Below are 18,910 nucleotides of genomic sequence, written 5' to 3'. Positions count from 1 at the left end.
AAACTGAGATTGCAAATGATGAAGGTTTTGGGCAGGAGGAGACACCCACCCCAGAGCAGCCGAGACCCTACCGCAGACATCGCAGTATGTTGCCCTTCAGGTACCATAAGGGCGTATGAGAAAAATGAGAATCAAGGGCTGGTGGTCGCAACCTAGGACACTCGCCTGCAGCGCGACAGGCCGACGGTAAGATCCTGACCCCGTCATGTGTGACATGAGCCCGGACCCAACCCACTGGGCTGTTGCTGTCATTCTCTCCTTCCTCTCTCCTCCCCAGTAATAAGAGGTTTTGCAAAACTCCCAGTAAGAATAAAAACACATGTTGAAGCTTCATTTTTAATGTCGTTTGTGTGTGTGTGTACAAAAACCTTGCTTTCTGGCCAGGGCCATAATAAAAGAAAAAGTCCTTTTCTCTGAGGACCCCAGCCCGCCCTGGCGCGGGGCAGTCCCAGCGCGGGGGCACGCGTGGCGCGGCTTCGTGTCCCTCCCAACCTGCAGCGCTTCCCAGTGCGGGAAACGCTTTCTTTTATTCCCCTTGTTTGCTTTTTATGCTTTTCCTTTTAACAGTGTATTAGTGGAACAGAAGCCTGTGGAATTAAAAGCTCTCCACAAAAAGGCTACAACAAAATACTTGATACCAGGGAGAGCTAAGTGAGACCTTGAAGTTACAGTCTGCAATATATGACTCAGTCCTGCTCGTGGGTACTAAAGGCATTAATTTCTGAATATGGTCTGCTTTAGCAGGTAATTTTTGAGAAATGCCTGGAGAGGCTGGTGCATTTCACCACATACTATAATGAAGTATGGCAGGTTTTAGAGAGATGAAGGACTTTGCAAAGGTGCAGCAGCCTGACACCAGGATTCATTTTGAGCCTGAGCCGGTTCCTGTTTTATCTAAGCCTGATTCCGTCATCCCTGGAAAGGAAGGTGCTTGCTTTTGATGCTGTGTCTTGTTATAAGTACTTATTTGGCATGTCAGTGAATAAGAAAAGCTATCATGATTTGACATGTGAAACTTGAAATCTCAATTACTTTTATGTTGTTTTTCCTTCTGTAGATCTGGAGTGAAAAATATATTTTAATTAAAAAGTGAAATATGATATCCAAATCTCAGCATGCCTAGTGGAGAACAATCTAAATTTTGGAGCGCTTCATAAGTCTTGGAGCAGAGCTTACACTGCACTTCACAGGCACGGGCAGCAGCCACCGCTGATAACACTGACTGATTTATTTGGCTATTATCTGACAGTTCCTTTACTTAAGGGGAAAGGAGGCTGCAGATTAAATCCTGCCTATTCAAATAGCTGTTATTGTAGTGTTGCTTTATGTATTTTACATTTTAATTCTTTTTTTTTCTTACAGGCCTAATTTTTTAAGGAAATGAGGGTCATGAGACAGTGCTTTCTGCCTGCCTTCATTGCCTCATCCCCAGCCACTTCTGAATCTGGTGACCAGTCTCGCCCGGACTTGCTAATGAGACGAAGGTTCAGAGATGGTTAAGTCCCCATAAGTGTTGCAGCAGTTAGTGGTTAGGCAGAGATCTTGCTCAGGTAAAAACAGGGCGAAATTGGTTATTTGGAATCTTTTGCTGACAGTTTGGGTGATTAGTCGGCACGTAAAGTGGGCTACCTACAGCAAGCGCTTTCGACCGTGCGGCAAGCCGAAGAAAGATGGTAGGGCCCATAGTGGAGAGCAGGGAGCGACGCCGCTGTACGGGGAAAACACTGAAAAGCTGAATTTGCTGTGGTGTGAAGGTCGTGCTGGCAGAACACTCGTCTCTGTATTAAGGGTTGGTGCTTTATCACCCGTGCCACTACACTGTGGCGTTATATTTTCCACTGACCAGATACATAACCAAAATAACCCTTTCATTCAAATTCATGCCTAAGTTAAATTAAAAGGATAATTCTTGGCATGTTGGACAAAAAAATTCTCCTGACACATTTTGAAGAGCTATGGCTAGAAGTGTAGAGGGTGTTTTCTTCGCCCGTGTTTCCTGGTGGTAGTTTAATGTTGTTTTACTGCTAATACATAGCAACCCATTCCTTCAATCAGTCGGAACTATTTAGGATAAAGGACTTGTTCCCCCTCCAGTATGGTAAGTGGATCAAAAACAAAGCTTTTTAAGCAACTCTAATTTCCAGATGTAGCGTAGTTGCTTTACTCCAGCACCACTTTGTCAATAAAGCAGTATTTTTTTTTTTAAAGAAAAACCATATTTACACAACACTTTGCTAAGCTAAGCGTGCTGAAAGCTAACCATCTTTAATGCCTAGCCCAGTCCATCATGGTGCCTGCACTGTCCTTTGAATGCTCCAGCTGCTGGGGATTGAGATTATTGCCTATTGCTAGATGCTGGTATTTCCTCAAAGCAGTTTCACTAAGCAAGCTGAAACCTAGTCCATGCCTTACTAAATAACACCAGAATCATAAAATTCTGTGTTGTGAGAATGGCAATCACTATGCATGGCAGTGCATGGTTTAAGCAATACTCCATATATTTAAAATGTCAACAACTTAAAAAGGAATCCAAATCAGGTATGACAGAAATATAGATGAGCAATTATGGAATATTTTAACAGGGAAATATTTTTATAGGGAAGTATTTTAATAGGGAAATGGGCAGGATGTGGAAAGATAGGGGCCACTGGGAGAGACTTGTGTTGCAAGTCTTCTGCTGAGTGATGTGATGAGTTTTGGTGCGTGGAGCACGTTTACGTAGGCTGAGGGGGCCTGGAGCCAAGGAACAGGCTCTCCCTACGTTAGCTCTCGCGTAACCCTCGATCAGACTCATAGTATTTGTTTGTTTAATGCTTAGTTTATCTTATTAATCATCTTTACTTGTAAGGGAGTGATTACATTTAGACCCTGGGAACTCAGTGAGTATTTTATTACTGATTTTATTAAGGCTTGTGCTTTAATCCTTGCCATCAGATTCTCTACATTTGAGCAGAAATTTCTCTAGTGCTCTTTACTTCAGCTCTGACAGCAGTGGGTGATTCTTACCAATCATACCATCTATTATTATATTTAGTACGGGGGTAGTCACGATGCTAGAAGAGCTCTTCAAATAAACAGTCATTAAGTATGACAGTGATAATGGAACGTACGCTGGGAAATTATCTAATTACTGACACTTCGAGTCTGTATCAACTATTTGTTTTGAAATAGAATATAATTAAATTCTTTTGCTCCAAGTACATCTCCAAGAGCAATAAACTTCTAGACTACAAATAACAAGGAGTGAACAAAAGGTACCTTGTAAGAAATGAATTTGATCATTTGGAGAGTAATACTCCCTCAGAAAACGTGTGCTATGACTAAAAATCTTGGACCTGTTTGCTGCAATATATTATAGGCTCTTGATGGTTATGAAAATGAAGAAGCATATTGCCAAAGGAGGGGAGAAGATAAGGACAGTAACAGATGCTACCGCACCTTACAGGGCTTTGTTGTTAGCTGTGGAAGATATCTAGGGCCTGATTTGAACAGTAATTGCTTTATTGGGTCATAGTTTTGGAAAATAATGTAGCAAAATGAACAGATGCATCTAATCTCTTATTCAGAATAAGAATGACCATAGATGCTCCTAAGTATGGAAGGTCGTTATTACAATCTGTTGGTACACGCTATGAAATGGAAATGTGAGTCGATGTGCTAAGTAATCATTGGAGTTAGCTGGACTCTTGAAAAGGTGTCTGCAAGCGTGTTTGCTAAATCCAGCTTGCCGTTCGATGCAGAGCTATTAGGGTTTTCTGCGAACGTGCGTGTGTGAAGGTTGCAGGGAGCAGCTGGTATTTCGCGGCCCGGGGAAGCCCCGGCGGGGCCGGCGCGCTGCTGGCAATGATCCCAACGTAAAGATGCAAGAGGGCCAGCAACGGCACGGGAACTGTTTACAGTCCCATGACGAAAAGCCGCTCGCTCTCATTACACGCGGCGCAGACTGCCGTACGGCAGGCCTACGAGATACGAGATGCCGCGACCTTTCCCACCTCCTGACGCACAGGAACACATCGCGTGAGCTTCGACAGGAGTCTCCAAGGTGAAAATAGAGACTCGAGGAATATTTCGAAGAGGGTATTTCTAGTCGCTAGTATATGTACTCTTGTCAAGAGCAAGATTTAGGAAAGAAAAGAGGCTTTGGGCCTCTTTTTTCAGGTTACATTGCTTATAGCTTGCGAGAACTCCTCCCTATTTGTTCCTTAATAGGAAATATTGGTTGCATGTATTTTTTTTTGTTGTTTTTAAAGGTCCCTTTTCCTCTACTAGCAAGAAAATTTGGGAGTGGCATTCTCTTATCATTTTTTGTATTAATTAGCAAGCACACAACGCAGCTAGCCTGGAATATCATCTCTCGAGCACCCCAGTCCTCAGTGAAAGTTGGCACCTCTCTGCGACCGCCTGATGTTCAGAGCAGCGATTCGGCACCGACCTTGGCTCACCTCCGCTCCTGGTTGAACCCCGGTGACTTTGGCATAGCTATTTCAGTGCTGAGCTTGGCCTGTTTTGCCTTCAGCAGAACATGGGGTCTAGCTCTGGCTTACCAAATGTGAAACTGTGCAGCTGGGCAACCTAACGCTCGTGGAATCAATACAGCAAAAGGGATCTCATAAGCTCGCTGTGCTTCCTACAGTTTGCTTTCTTCGTCACCCATTAATTCTTATATTGATTTTGCTATAAAGCACAAACCGCATTGCTATCGCAGTCCAAGAAAAAAAGCACATTGATTATATTGGAACAAGGTATGTTGTAAAAATGAAATGCCCAAGACATTCAAATGTAGTAAGCTCTGCTAAAGTACATAAATCACATTGTTTAATGTTGTAAATGAGCAGTGCTGCCTTAAACAAGAGAAAAATATGACACCGTAAAACAATTTTGACACAAAATAACAGCCTCTGTTTCTCTGTAGCTGCCACTTCAGAAATGCTATCAATAACGGTTACGGTTGCTTGTGAGCGGGAGCGGGGAAGAGTTCCCAATATCCCCTTTAAAAAGTTCCCTCAAAGTCACTTTGCAAAATTGACAACAGTGGTGTTTTAGCTAGCTATAAATAAATCCTGATTATTACTGTGTCCTATTTACTTTTGCCATCCGCTCATCAAAAACTTTGATGCATCACTACTAAAGATGGTTTCACGAGCCGAAGCTGCCGGTGTGCCGGGCTCTTACCGCCGGGGGAGCAAGCGGCAGCTGCCTTCTCCCACCCTGGCGACCGCGTCGGCCGCTGAGCAAAACGGACACGGTTCCACCAGCGGAAAGGGAATACGGCTCCAAGGGAATACGGCTTCCTCCGCTGCTCAGAAATTAACCCTGAATAGGGAAAACTATTTATTATTTGTAAATTTTGCATTATGAGACTATCACAAGGCAAAGAAGGAAAGTGGAGAATTTCATGATTTCTATTTTAAAACAGTTGCTTTCTATCACCAAATTAATAATTGCAGAAAGTTCCAATCGTTGAGGTTACCGTAGTCGTGCTCTAGGAGTCCACGAAGCCCCGGAAAGCGCGGGAAGGCGCTCCAGAGACCTGTGATCATGAACGAGACGAGGCCACAGCCGGCAGGGCGGGATCAGGGTCTGGCAGGGGAGAAATCCGGGGGAGAACCCCCCCCCCCCCCATTGATTGCTGGGTGCTTCGTTATTTGAATGCCGTAGCGCTAGTTTGCTCTATGTCCCTTTAAAGTTAAAACGCACTTGTCTGATGGGAGATTGCTATCGTATCTGTTTTGTCAGCGCCATTTTTTCCAGTTTTTCCATGAAACTGTAGCACTGGCAGAGCAGAGCAGGCCTGTTCTTCTCCCAGTTTCGCAGGTCACCAACTCACCTTCCTCGCCCCTCCGGCCTCCTCTTCCTCCCAGCACGGTGCCTGTGGCAGCTTTTGAGCAAAGCAGCACTGCTTGTATGAGAGGATTGGAGGGAGAAACTCAGAAAATGACTTTAATGCAGAAAACTGTGAAATGGATCCTTGTTCTTACAGAGGGGAACTCTGTGAGGACAGTGCGTATTTAAAAGGTCAGCTCTAAAGCTTTTCGAAGTTAATGAGTAAAGCAAATTATCTCAGATCCCTCTTCAAGGGAGGCTCTATTTTGCACTTTGAAGCTCTTAATTTTCTAACCCAAGGGTCAGTGCTCTAAGATCTTCAGCAGTTTAGTCCTGGTACAGAAAACAGTTATGCAGTCAAAAATAGGAGATGTTTTTACAGGTATTTTAGTAGATGGAATAATCTTTTTTCAGGTCAGCTTAGGCCATAGTGTAATATACTGCTTTTGGGGTGCCAGGGGAAGGTTAAGGAGAAAGGGAGGCTGCGTGTCCTCATGGCAGGACTACTGTGAGTACCCGTATATCGTTGCGGTTGGAGCGGCTAAACGACACGTCCGAATTCCTGCAGGTGCATGACGCCGAGGGGCAGCAGTTGGGGCCGGTTCCTGGTGCCTCGTGGCACCTTCCCCTGTCTGCTGGCCGTGATGTGCTGCAGCCAACTGCTGCTGGTGGCCACAAACCCCACCTGGTCCAGCAGCTACCAGGGCTGTTTTGATTCTTCTTCTGTTCTAGTCTGAAATTATTCATAATGGTGTAAAAAGTACAATGGAAACGAGGTATGAGAGGTGCATTTACACTGGACTGCAGGGACTGTGCTTTTCTACGCAGTGAAGATCTAGCAGACTATCTCGGTTTGCTTCCTTCTTTTCTTCTTGGTTTCATGCCAGTGCATTACAGAAGACGTTTTTGCCGTGCCTCCCTGGTGCACCACCACATGGATTTATTTTCTCGCTCAGATCAGCCTTCAAGGACTAGATTGGGGCAAAACTCGCAAGGCATTTGGGCTTAATGACAGCTCATTTGGTGGGCTGCTCCAAATCAAAGCACCTGCCGGGAGAGCCAGGTCCTGTGCGGGCAGCCCTGCTGCAGGGAAGGGTTTGCCTGCATCAAATCAATCACGAAAACACAGAAGAGCTGAGGAACTGGAGAAGAAAACGATGAAGGGAAGAGCCTCATTTATTTTTTTATGAAGGCACAGCCTATATAGCTGTCTTGCTTCACCTGCACGCAGCAAATCTAGGAGAGCAGATTGCTATGGTGGATGGACAGGAATTGTCACTGCTCGGAGAAGCGGCTTGAGGGGGCCGTTTTGGTAAGAGCTGCCAGAGCTTTTAAGAAATCGGGTTTACGGGGTGCTCCGTGTGACGAAACGGAGACTTCACCTGAGGCGAGCGAGCAGAGCTGCAGAAGGGGGAGTCCAAGTACCCGACCCCGAGCCTCCTTTCGCGGAGGTTTTTGGACACGCAGCCCCGCAGGCTGCCTCCGCGGGAGGGCGGTCGGGGGCCCCTCGCACCTCACCACCTGCTCCCTGCTCGCACCTGGTGGTGTTTGCAGGCCCGCTCTGTATTTAGCTAACGAGGATAATTACCCACCTCAAAGCCTCTCCCGGTTTGGGCCAGGCCGGCTCCGGGGGAGGTGGGATGGGGTTTTACTGTCTGCTGCCTTCGCCCTGTCCCAGCAGAGCAACGTGGCTCGTGGTGGCAGAAGCGAAGCCCCGAGGCTGCAGGGCGACGGTCTGCAGCTGAGCGAGGTAAAAATAGATTTGTTTGGTTGGTTTTTTGTTTGTTTAAGCTGAGTTGGATGTGTCTTTTCCAGAATGAAAACTGAACTTGTTCTAGTGAAATGGTGTGAGGGTGGGAGCCGGTAGCAAGGGCAGTGTGAGGAGGAGGAGGAGGCATCCCAGCCCTGGCCTTCACTCCCCCACCAGGGTCCTGCTTCTGCTTGTTTTTTTTGGCCTGTTTTTGTTAATTTGTGTGTTTGTTTTTGGCCTCTTTTTCCGTTGGGGAACGCCACGGCCTTGATGTTAGTTAGGCGGCTGCTTGCGTCTTGCGGATGCTGCAGAGGCGATGAAGTAGCCCAGTTTCGGCTGGACTCGGGCGGTCGTTCCGAGCAGCCGCTCGGCTTTCTTGGGGCGGTTTCTCTTGCGGCGCCGGGGCCTGCGGTGGGGCTCTGAGCAGGGGCAGCACCTTCCGCTCACGGTGTTTCTTCCCTGTGACTATTTGGTTTTTTTTCTTTTCTTTTGCCTCAGACACAGGTAATTGTTATTGCTGTAAAATACTTCTCTGGATGATTATCAGTTGGTTTGTATTAATATTTACAATAACTTTTTTTTTGTTAGTAATTTTTTGCCACTACAGGAAATGAAATGCAAATTAACAACTGTAAAGATTAAAACATAATGAAATAGGACACAAACTCTGAAGAACTAATGAATAAAGTGGCTCGAAGGCACAGAAAGATGTCCTTCAAAAACAAACATGCAGATAAATAATGAGATAAATAATTTTGAGGCATTAAACTGACAAAGAAAAAGAAATACCAACTCTGGGATAAATTGTTTCATGCCAAAATTATAATTGCGTTCTTTTTTCTTAATACAAAGATGAAGTTTCTCCTCCAAAGTTAACCAGCTGTGTAATCACAGTACGGTGGATTTTTTTTCCCCAACTTACAAATTGGTGTATCAAAATGTCTGTTTGTTTGTTTATTTATAGTGTCCTCATCTGGTTGCTTAACATGTATATTGGGCTAATGGACAGGAACCACATGTTTTTAAAGTCTTTGTCTCCTGTGCCTTCTGCTTGCCAATGCAGAAACACATTTCTGAAGCTACTAGGGCTTTTACCAGGGGTTTAAAATCTGTCTGGACTGATGTGTATCAGGCCGTGCCTCAGCAAAGCTCTTGGGCTTGAAGTCTGGTGTCCTTTGAGACCTGCTTTTGTGTTAGCTTTAGGAAAGCACACTGCTTTTTTTTTTTTTTTTTTTTTCCTTTTGCTGAATTAAGGTCAGATCTGTGTGGGTGCATGGGTGTTGCTGGCTGCTTTTCAGGGCAGAGTCCTTGGCAGCGAGGTAGCTATTGCCAGGGCATCTGCACCTGAAGCTGCCGTTGATGCTGTGTTAACCCGCATTGCTGCAGAACTGCGTTTGGTCATGGGCTGCCCTTGCAAGTGGAGCAGGGCAGCAGAGTGAAATGGCCGGTGCTGGGGCCCTGGTGTCAACGTTAGAAGCGTTTTGGAGGCTTTAATTTGTCTTGTTTCCAGTTCCAGGGACCAAAGGCCAGTTAGCAGCGTGTTAGGTGCTCTCCTGGAGTGCAGCTTCTGCTTTAGCTTTATCCCGGGGGGATGCAGGTGGCGTGTTCCAGGCTGCTCCGTGATGCCAGCCAGCTTGGGAAACATGGGGCAATTGGAGCGTTTGCTTCCAAGCACGCTGCCATCTAAAACAGCTGGAGAGAGGCACTGGTACGATGCAGCTCCTCCTGCCCTGGCTGGCCAGGGCTGTGTGTCCCCACGCACCCCATGCCAGAGCAATAGGGACACCGCTCCTCTGCAGCAGTGTTTGCACGTGGGCTTGGAAAAGCTGGGACTAGGACAGTGCTTGTTGCCCAGGAGGTTGCAAACCTTCCTGCAGACCCAGGCTCCATTTGGATTATCCAGTTCCAGCCTGGGCTATTTTCTCCTTCATCCTTTTGGTCTTCCCCTAATGATTTTATTAGGGCGAAGGATGAAGGGTTGGACTTCAGAGGTATCGAGGTGCTTGCAGGTGAAGATACTTGCCCAGATGGGTTTTCAGCAGTGCTGAAGCCTTGCTGGAAACAAATGGAAATTAGCACTGCACCAGGTTAAACTCCCAGGCTTTTATTAAAACAAACAAAAACTATTCATCTTCTGCAATTTCCATTCACCCATCTGTTGTGAATTTCCATTTGGTTTGAAGATCTAGGGGAGACCTCACAGGACTTACTTGCACAGGTGAAGTTTAGTCATGTGTGTGAGTCCAGGCAGTTAGGTGCTCTGCCAGCTCATGCTTGCAGCCTGTAATGGTATGTAAAGATTCAGTTTTGCTTTTACTAACACTTTTCTCTTTAGCATTTTTCTCCCTTGCTTTTGGTTACAAGGGATGGTGTCATAAAAATAAGTCTTCTGTTTTTTAAGAGAATTCATGCAAATGCCTTTTCTATTTATTCTTAGCCTGATGTCAGAATAATTCGCTGTGTATGCTATTGCATTCATTACCATACATCGAGCTGTGATGGCAAATGGAGGGCTTGACCTGAAGAGCAAACAGGAGGAACAAGCTTTTTTTTTTTTTTTTTTTTTAAAGAAACCTGAGAAGTTAGTTAAAAAAACCAAAAAAACAAAAAAACCCCCACAAAGCAACTGCCCCCCCCAGCCCCCTAAAGCTGGTTATATGAAACAAAACAGAACGAGATATATACACACACATATGTTTTTTTTCCTTCCTTTGTCATTTGCACTTCAGACTCTGTTGGGTGGCCAAGGCCTGGCACAGCAGATGTAATAAAAACTCTCTCCTGATTGAAATGTTTTCAGCTTTCTGTCATGGAGTCTTCCTGGCTCTTAAGTGTCATCTTTAATCTCTAGTTCCAGCATCGTATCTTCTAGCAGTTTTTGGTGGCCTCAAGGCTGGAGCTTGATTGGTTGGTGTTAGTGCTCCCCAGATAGGGAGCTTGGTAGCCCCTTGTGATGTTTGAGCAATTAGACCAAAGCATAAAAATAATATCTTGTACCCTATTACCCATAAGAGATCATCTGTCCTAGTGAATGTAGCTGGGGAAAATAAATCCTGTCAACATTGATATACATTCGCCTCCACATTTTCATAACCTTGGTGGTGAAGTTATCCAAATATTTCATCTGCTGAATGCAGACTTGACTTTAGAAAGTGTGTATTTCAGCTCTCCATAAATAAAAATAATGGGCCTAATTTTCATTTATGCTGGGAACTATTTATATCTATTTGGGAATAGATCCTCGGCTTGTGTGACTTGTTGTAGTGTCACTGAAGTCAGTGGAGTTTGGGACACTTCACACCAGGGTTTGCTACTGGGTATTTCATGGACCCACTGAGTAAGTGTAAATTTACACTTGCTTTATGTCACCAGAGCTTTGCATAGGGCCTGAGCAGGCATGAGAAACAGGTCTAATTAAGTTTTGTAACTGAAATCATTATTAAGGTCTCTCTCATTTCCACTGTACAAATATTCCAGTTGAAAGGATTATATTTACAAGTGCTGTTTATAATTAAGCATTTCACTTGATTCACCTGCAAGCAGAATGTAAATCATATTTTGCTCTGCTAAAAGGCAAGGAAAAGGGGAAAGTGTCTCCAACTAATTTATATTTCATTCAGTGGCAATAGCTAATAAAAACACAGGTCTGTGCAAATATAGATTTGTTGAAGTCTGTGTATTTTACTTGTAAAGCTGCTTTATTTCAATTGGGCTCTATGGGGCACAGGAGCGGGAGAAAAAGACCGACTCGGTCGTATTTTCTGTCTTGAAAGGAGAGACCTTCCTTAACAAAAAGCTGCCTTCAGCTAACCCTGCGTGTGGAGTGCTGATGCTCCTCTCATGACGCTGGGTTTAGCTTGTTCAAAAATATCACTATTAGTTCTGTTTTGTGTGTGTGGTTGTTTGTGTCGTCGTCCCCCCCCMTCCCCCCCCCCCGGCATCAAGTTTGGGCAAACCTGCATATAATTCTCCCCAAACTGGCCAGGGTTTAAGGACACTTCTGTGAGTAGAGGAAAGGAGAAGCTTGTTGGGCAGAGGTGCAGCTGGAAAGTTGATACTTCATCTCAGAAAGAGAATTGCACTGGAATTACGATTGAGATTTTATGCACAGAAAGGCTAGGCTGATCTTAACAGCTGCTTTTGAAACTTAGAAATTACTTTGTTTGCTTTTCTGCCTGTGAAAGACTTGCACTAAAAATTGCCATCACTGTATGATACCCATATGGGCAGTACTAGAGTCTTGGGAGCGGACCTTGCCTTCAGACAAGTACAACGTCCTGCAGGTCTTGCTCTCTTCAGAGGTAGAATATATATAAAAAACACTGCATCACAAGGATCCTCCCTCCTCTTGCCCTCTTGAGGCCTCTGGAGGGAAGAGGTCTGGATGGAGGCTTTGAGCTGGGAAGACAGTGGGATAACCCAAGGAGGGGCAAGGGAAGAGGCAGTGCAAGGATGTCGGGAAATCCCCTCTTTCTTGCACACTGCTATCGGTTGCTCTGCATTGAAAAAAGCCCATGATATTTCAGCTGCCATACAAACCACTGGATTTTCGCAGAGACTTTGTAAGCGGCTAAGACAACGTAAAAACATCCTCTGTGGTGGAAAGCTATGGATTCTCTATGCTGAGAGCCACCTTTCCTCCGCCCTGTGGTTTAGTGATGCTGAGAGACTCCTGGGGTCTGCAAATGAGGTTGGAGAGTGGCTGTGCTGCCTCGTCGGTGGCTGCTGCAGCATCCCGTGCGTGACAGGCATTCGTGGTACCGTGGGGGCTGATGGGCATCTGAATGCCACCGGGTGTGTGGTATGCCTGGGGGGGGTCTCGGCATGTTTATAAGGAGTTTTTCCAACATCCATTTGTTTAAAAATGCAGGTTTGCAGTGTGCAAAAAGTGTATTCTTCTTTAATTATGGGGATTACTCACAATCCGTTTCAAATCAGTCTGTTGAGATCTAAGGGGAGATTAAATCCATGCTTTGGCTCCCCTTGGGTAGGGGAAAGCTGTCTAGAACAAGATGTTTAGATACGAAGGGAATCCTTTTAAGCAGAGATAAGAAAAAAGCTTGTCAAAGCATAGAAAGATGAGAATAGCCAACTCCTTTGGTACCTAGTGGCCCTGTTACAGATCAGATTTTCTTGAAATAAATGAGATCCTAATGTTACTTTAAGGCTTCTGGGTTTTGTTCCTGAATATAGAAGGAGACTTTGGAAAGCAGAGGGCACTTCTTCATGCCACTACCTTGGAAAGCCAACACCCTGGAGTGATACTGTTCTTATGGCCGGCTTCTTTGAGCTCGTCTTCGCTGTAAAACTTACTTGCACTATAAATCAAGAGTGGCACCTTGGTTTCTTTCTGTTTGCATGTAAGCCCTGACTTGACAGCGATGCTCAGCCCGGCTGTGCAGTGGGGGACGGTGGGCTGGCGCGGTGCTGCAGTTGCTGCCCTGGCCTCTCCGACACCCGGCGGCAGCCTGGGCAATCGTGAGTGCTTCCAGCCCCCTGCTGCCTGCCCAGCGTTTCCCTGGGGGGTCCTGAAACACTGGACAAACCATTCCCGAGTTTTCTATATAGTGATTCATGGAGCAGCTTGCTTTATGGCCACAGAAAGATAAAGGCTGTTCTCCTAGAATGGTGCTTAGTGTATTTCTTTTTAATTGAAAAACGTGTGGTTGCGTTAATGCAGAAACAGTGCTCATCTTTAATTGCTGGGTGTCTTCATTGAGCCTTTGGAGTGATGATTGATGTCGAGGACCAGAATTCTTTGGCCCAAATGAGCGGGATTTTTATTTCATCAGCTGTTCCTATGAGAAGAGGCTTTTTTCAAGAAATCTGCTACAGAACCAAAATCTGTAGCCTTTATCTGCAAATCTAAGTCATGCTTCTCATTTGATAAATAATCCAAAACTTTGCTCTTGCTGCTCACTGAGTTTCAATAGTCGCAGACTCTCAGGAGCCCTCCTGCGGAAAGCCTGTGGCTGCCTTCCTCAGGATCATGCTGATTAGGCTTGCTCTGAGCAGGTTTAGGAAATGCAGCATTGCAAATGCTGGCAGCAGATGAAGCTTTTCAGTTCCTGATGACGCTGACCCCAGTGGAGCTGAAAAGGTGGTAACAAAGTGCAATTCTTCAGCCTCCCACAAACTGACAGTGTTTCAGAAAATTGCAGCTCCGTCTGAACGGACGGGCAGGCTGGCGTGTGGTTTTAGGCTGTCATTGCTGCTGTGTTTCTGGATAGCGGTGGCGTGCGTTGCAGTAACGCTGGAGTGTGCTCTCTGCGGGGGACAGCGCTGGGGGCAGGTGGGGGGAAGGCTCAGGTAGCACCCAAATGGGAGCAGGGGGATGGATGGGGTGTTCACACCTCTCCGTCGCAGGAAAGGGAGTCTTGGGCTCTGCAACAGCAAACAGCAGCTGCCCTGGTAAATGCATCATCTGAGCAGTATGGGAATGGTCAGTGTTTGTGGCTGCCTAAGAAAATCTGCACGAATGCAGGTTTCAGGTAAACTTTTCCTGAACTTCAGCTGTTTCTATCTATGACAGCAGCTGAATGGGGAGAGATAAAACACACCCATAAGCCAACGCTTTTCAGAGTCTTGGCTCCGTCCCCTTGTGTTTTCCTGGGGTCTGTTGCTTTTCCAGTTGTGTTGCTCTTTCAAAATACTTTGGACTTTCTGCTGGCCACTTTGTTCTATCAAAGCTTCGGCATCTTCTGTGTAGCAAGGACTGGTGAAGGAAAAATAGTGAAGCAGCAGGGTGGGGGGAATACATACAATACTTGTATACCACCATCCATCAGTCAATTAGATTGTTTTCCCTTTTTTTTTCAAATGCATTTTGCAAGAGTGTTTACTAAGGAGATTGTTAAGTTGAAAGGAAATGGAGTCAGATTCTGATTTATGCACTGATACAGATTGGGAATAATTCAGTACTGAGTTATGGCATTAAAGTACAATCAAATCAGTGTAATTCAAGCCCACAGGGAGCTTGTGACTTGTTTAAATGTAACCACTATTAAATATAGAACACATACGTGGCTTCCTGTTCCATTCCCAAATAAGATAATACAGCTTATAATTATTTTAGTAAATTGTGAACAAATGTTTATACCATGTTTCCCTAGGGGTACTTAGTATTTTCTTCATGGTGGGAAGTGCATTGTTAATGCAGGCTATGATGTGATGGGTAGTTTTTAAGCTGATGGAAGATCATGCTTCTAATCTACCTATATTGCTATAGCAATTGTTTTGTCGTGGCATGAGTCAGATGATCCCACTGAAAATGGCCCTGTAGAATTGGAGAAAAGGAAATAAAAGGGAATGGTTTTCAGTTGGATCAGTGAGCTTGAACCATTCCACGACCATATGGTTGGTAGAACTGACATAAGGAAGGGAGTGTGACTTCATTCTATAATTTAATTTTATACCTAGGCTATAAAACATATTGTACTTAGTTTAAATTACCTGCCTTTTCTTTCAACCCCATTTTTGCTTTACTTTAGGTATTTATCCTTCGGTTATCCTAGATAATTGAGAGCTGACTCCTCAATTTACAACTGAAAATGAAATATTTTCATTACCGTGGTGCTTTGGAGCTCTAGCCAAGGGTTATACTTCGGTTGTGTTAGATACTGTACAATCATACCTCAAAAAGATGATACCTGCCTTAAAGACCTTATAATCTAGTGAGAAGACAAAGAAAATGTATGTATCTAATTATAAGAGAAGGGTTGGATGAGTGGAAGCCTGGGAATGCAATAACCAAGTCATGGCATACCATTCATATGGGTTATTATCAAACTTTTCCCTGCAGATAGGACATGATTCTTCATGAAAGTTCTGCCTGAGTAAAACTTCAAAATTAGGAAAATTTAAAGGCCATGTGCTGGTAGATTAGGTAAATAAAAACATAATGTAAGTGGACTGGGTGCTGATTTCGTTCTTCAGGGTTACAAATGATAGGGAAGGGGTCACATTTCTTCAGGCTATCTGAAGTTGTATGGATGTATTGTCTCAGCTCTTCATAACTCACAGTTTAAGATGTAATATCAATTTCACTGTTATCTTTTTAGCCATGGAAAATCTTTTTTTATAATGCTGTGTGCAGAATTGAGCCTTCTACTCTGACTGGACCAATGCCAAAGGGTTGCATGTTTATATCTCTCCTGACTGTTTTTGGAAACAAAGTGGATATTAGATGACAGGACAAATTGGTTGGGCTGGAAGCTTCCAGCTCAAGTAATTACAGTTCTGTAATCTCTTGCCTCAAAACTTGGTGTTATAGATATCAGGCTCCAGGCATTACGTAAATAGCAGTTAAACATGGTGTATCTAATCCTGACCCAAGAGATCATACGACAACTCTGCAAATCCGAGACAGAGGATGGGGGGAAGAGTCTGCTGTGCTCTGCTAGGATCAAAGTCGGAAAGGTTTCTATGAAGTTGACCTTGTGAACAAATTGAATTGGTAACGCACGCAAAAACAAAGGCTCCTTAGTGAACCAGGCATTGCTGTGTGGATGTGTGCACAGGGTAACGGTGAAGGGAAGTGAGGCTGGGAAGGAATATTGTCCTTCAGAAAAATAGCTCTAACAAAGGCTACTTGAATGGCCCTTTCTAAGGCTTTCCAAGCATTTTGCATTATTTAGCCCTTTGCAGAGGAAGCAACATGATTTTCCCTATTTCACCTGGGGTTGTTCCATCTCTGGTTTTCCAAGTGGAGTGTTTTGCCTGAGGTTGGATGTCAGTCTATAGAGTACATCTCAACGGGAGGAGTTCTGGGTTTAATGTTAGTCTTCTGACAGCCTATATACTGAGTCTGTCTTCTTCAACACTGTACCCTTAACGCTTTATTTCAGAGACTCTCTCTTGAAGCTTTGTGAGTGTGTGTGTTTTTTTCCCCCCCCCCCCCTTCTTCCCTCTTATCAGCTGTGCTATTGCAGCACACAGCAGGATTTTCCAGCCCTTGTCCTTTGCCTTGGAGCCTTTTAAGAGTTAGTGCCTTCTGGTCTTTTAAGATGTTTTCATAATTATGCATTGTGGGAGGTTCTGTCTAAACAAAACTGGCTTAAAATTAGCAGTTTGGACTCTTTAAAATATTGTAGATTAAAAGGTGGGAATTTGAGATAAATTCCAGCTGGGTGTAAGAACTGCATCCTGTGCTTCTGGACTGGTATCTACAGAAGGGATTACAGCTGGGCTTGCAGATCAGGAGCCCAAATTAAACCTAGATTAAGCTAGAGCTGCCTGCAGGATGCCTGTCAACTTTGGCATCTGCCTGAGCACCTGCAGGAGAGGGACAAGGTGCTGTAGTGTCCAAGTAGGTAGCTGATGCATGTTTTTGTATATATTTTAAAATAAATTGACATATTTAGAAATCGAGAGTCTTGCCAATTGTGGCGTGTGAAGTAGAAGCTTTTGTGTATTGCAGCTTTTGGTTTCTTGAAATTTGGATGTTTGCAGAGGGAATAACCTTCTTGTTTCTTAGGATGCATGCAGCATGTTACAGGCAAACAGTGTGTACTCTCTACCTCCCACCTATGGAAACTTCCCTCAGCTATTGCTGCCAACTTTTTCTTTAAGCCGAAACATGGCCTGCTAGAGTAAAACATAAATTGTTCTACTTCTAGTCTGTGGGAACAGGTACGTTAAGTAGGAGGTAGGATGGAAGAGAAGCAAGGATGTGTATGTGAAAGAGAAATGTTTAGAGGAAAGCAAGCCAAGAACAAGTGGCTATGGTAAGTCAGCCTGAAAGTTTTAAAAGCAATATCATTTCTCATGAAATAAAGAATTATTTCCTGTAATTAAAATTGAGTATTCTGATAAAATTTATTATTTTAAAGTTAAAAAAAAAAAAAGAAAAGAAAATAAATACTTCTAGAGAAAAGCCCTGAAGATACTACTTAAAGAACTAATGGTGCATCTTCTGTGTCCTTTATTTTCCATCTTGGCAGAGTTCCTGTAAATATTTTAATGAAACCTTCCACTCCACCTTGGGAGTCTCTCTCAGCGACTGGATTAGTCTGTCTTAAAACACCAGCACTGGTCTGCGAGCAGTTGTTTTGCTTTCCAAATACGGTTCTTTCATTTCAAGTGAGGGTGTATGATTTACCAGGTGCTTCCCTGACTGGTATTTTCCTAATCCGGGTATCCAGTTTATCACTGATAACTAGCTTCGAATATTCCAGGTTGGGCCTGTCGCCCTGGAAAATAATTTAATGCATCCATCATTTCTGCCTCGGTTGCACCACCTGTCTCCGGGGTCTCCCGATTAGCTGAGGGAAAGCTGAAGTAATGCTAATCACCGTCTTGTTACTCTTCCACACTCCCTCTAGCTCCTCATCCAGGTGCTTCCTCTGATGCGCCTCCTGTCCTGGGTCGCGTTTCCTCCCTCTTTGCCTGTCTGTAGTGGGTGTAAACGTATGTATGTTTTGGAGGAGGTGACAATTTGGGGCTGTGCGTTCAGCCCGGGCCTTGATGAGCTCCGTCACTGCAAAAACGCCCCCTCCCCGGCCGCTTTGAACCAGGGGACGTCGCGGGTAGCAGCTAAGGCTATCGCGCATCCTTGCGGCGACTCTTCCAGGGTTGCTAACATGGAGATGGAACTTGTAATCGCGACGAGTCTTTAACGTGCTGACGGGAAGGGTGGAAAACATTGGAGGGAAGATCCTGCGTGCAGGCCCGGCGCCAGGTACCCTCCTTGGGGCGAAATACCGCCTTTATGGGCACGCGGCATGCGTTTTAGTCGCACGATTCCTACCCGAGGAGGCTGGCGTGGCTCCTCAGCCTGAGGTGAGGTGATTTTTGGGCACGAGGGGAGAGCTGGATGTTGAACCGTGATGGTGGCTGCCCGGCCCAAACCTGTTTCAAATTTTTTGCTTTCCTTCATGATTCACCAGCACAACTTTCTTGGCAAGTGCGGTGAGAGCCTGAGCGGGTGTCCAGGCTTCCTCACCCGGCCCCGGGGCCGCTGCCGCCTGGGAGCAGAGGCTGCAGCACCGGAGGGCCCCGTCCTGCTCCGCGCTGTGGTAAAACCCTCCTCGACTTCTTCCTAGCTCCGTTTTTTAAGGGAACTTCTCCCAGTTCTGGTACTAGTTCTGAGAACTGAACTTCCCGCGGTGTTTTGGTTCTGCCTTGGCGTTTTCTTTACGCTGCGGTTCATCGCTCCTCGTCCTTGGAGGCCGCAGCAGCGGCCCTGAGTGCGCCAAGGCCATGACGGTGAGGGAAAACCTGCCTGTCGCTGCTTCCCAATCCTTATCCCCCCTCCTTTTTCCTGTTTTTTTTTCTTTTTTTTTCCCTCTTTCCTTCATTGTCCTCCTGGGGTTTGGACTTTTGTTGAAGCTTTGGGCC

The 18,910-nt window shown here is 45.1% G+C and overlaps 1 long non-coding RNA gene across 1 annotated transcript; it reads left to right on the top strand.

Annotated features, from left to right (window-relative positions):
* Positions 1-751: 751 nt before the first annotated feature.
* Positions 752-5,042, top strand: LOC112964786. Its single transcript, XR_003253078.1, has 3 exons — positions 752-927; positions 1,363-1,550; positions 4,319-5,042. It is a non-coding gene; the product is annotated as an uncharacterized LOC112964786 (long non-coding RNA).
* Positions 5,043-18,910: the final 13,868 nt, after the last annotated feature.

This window comes from Apteryx rowi, unplaced genomic scaffold (genome assembly GCF_003343035.1).
Source record: "Apteryx rowi isolate R43461 unplaced genomic scaffold, aptRow1 scaffold_2, whole genome shotgun sequence".
NCBI classification, from domain to species: Eukaryota; Metazoa; Chordata; class Aves; order Apterygiformes; family Apterygidae; genus Apteryx; species Apteryx rowi.
This window is presented reverse-complemented; position numbering and strand designations above follow the sequence as displayed.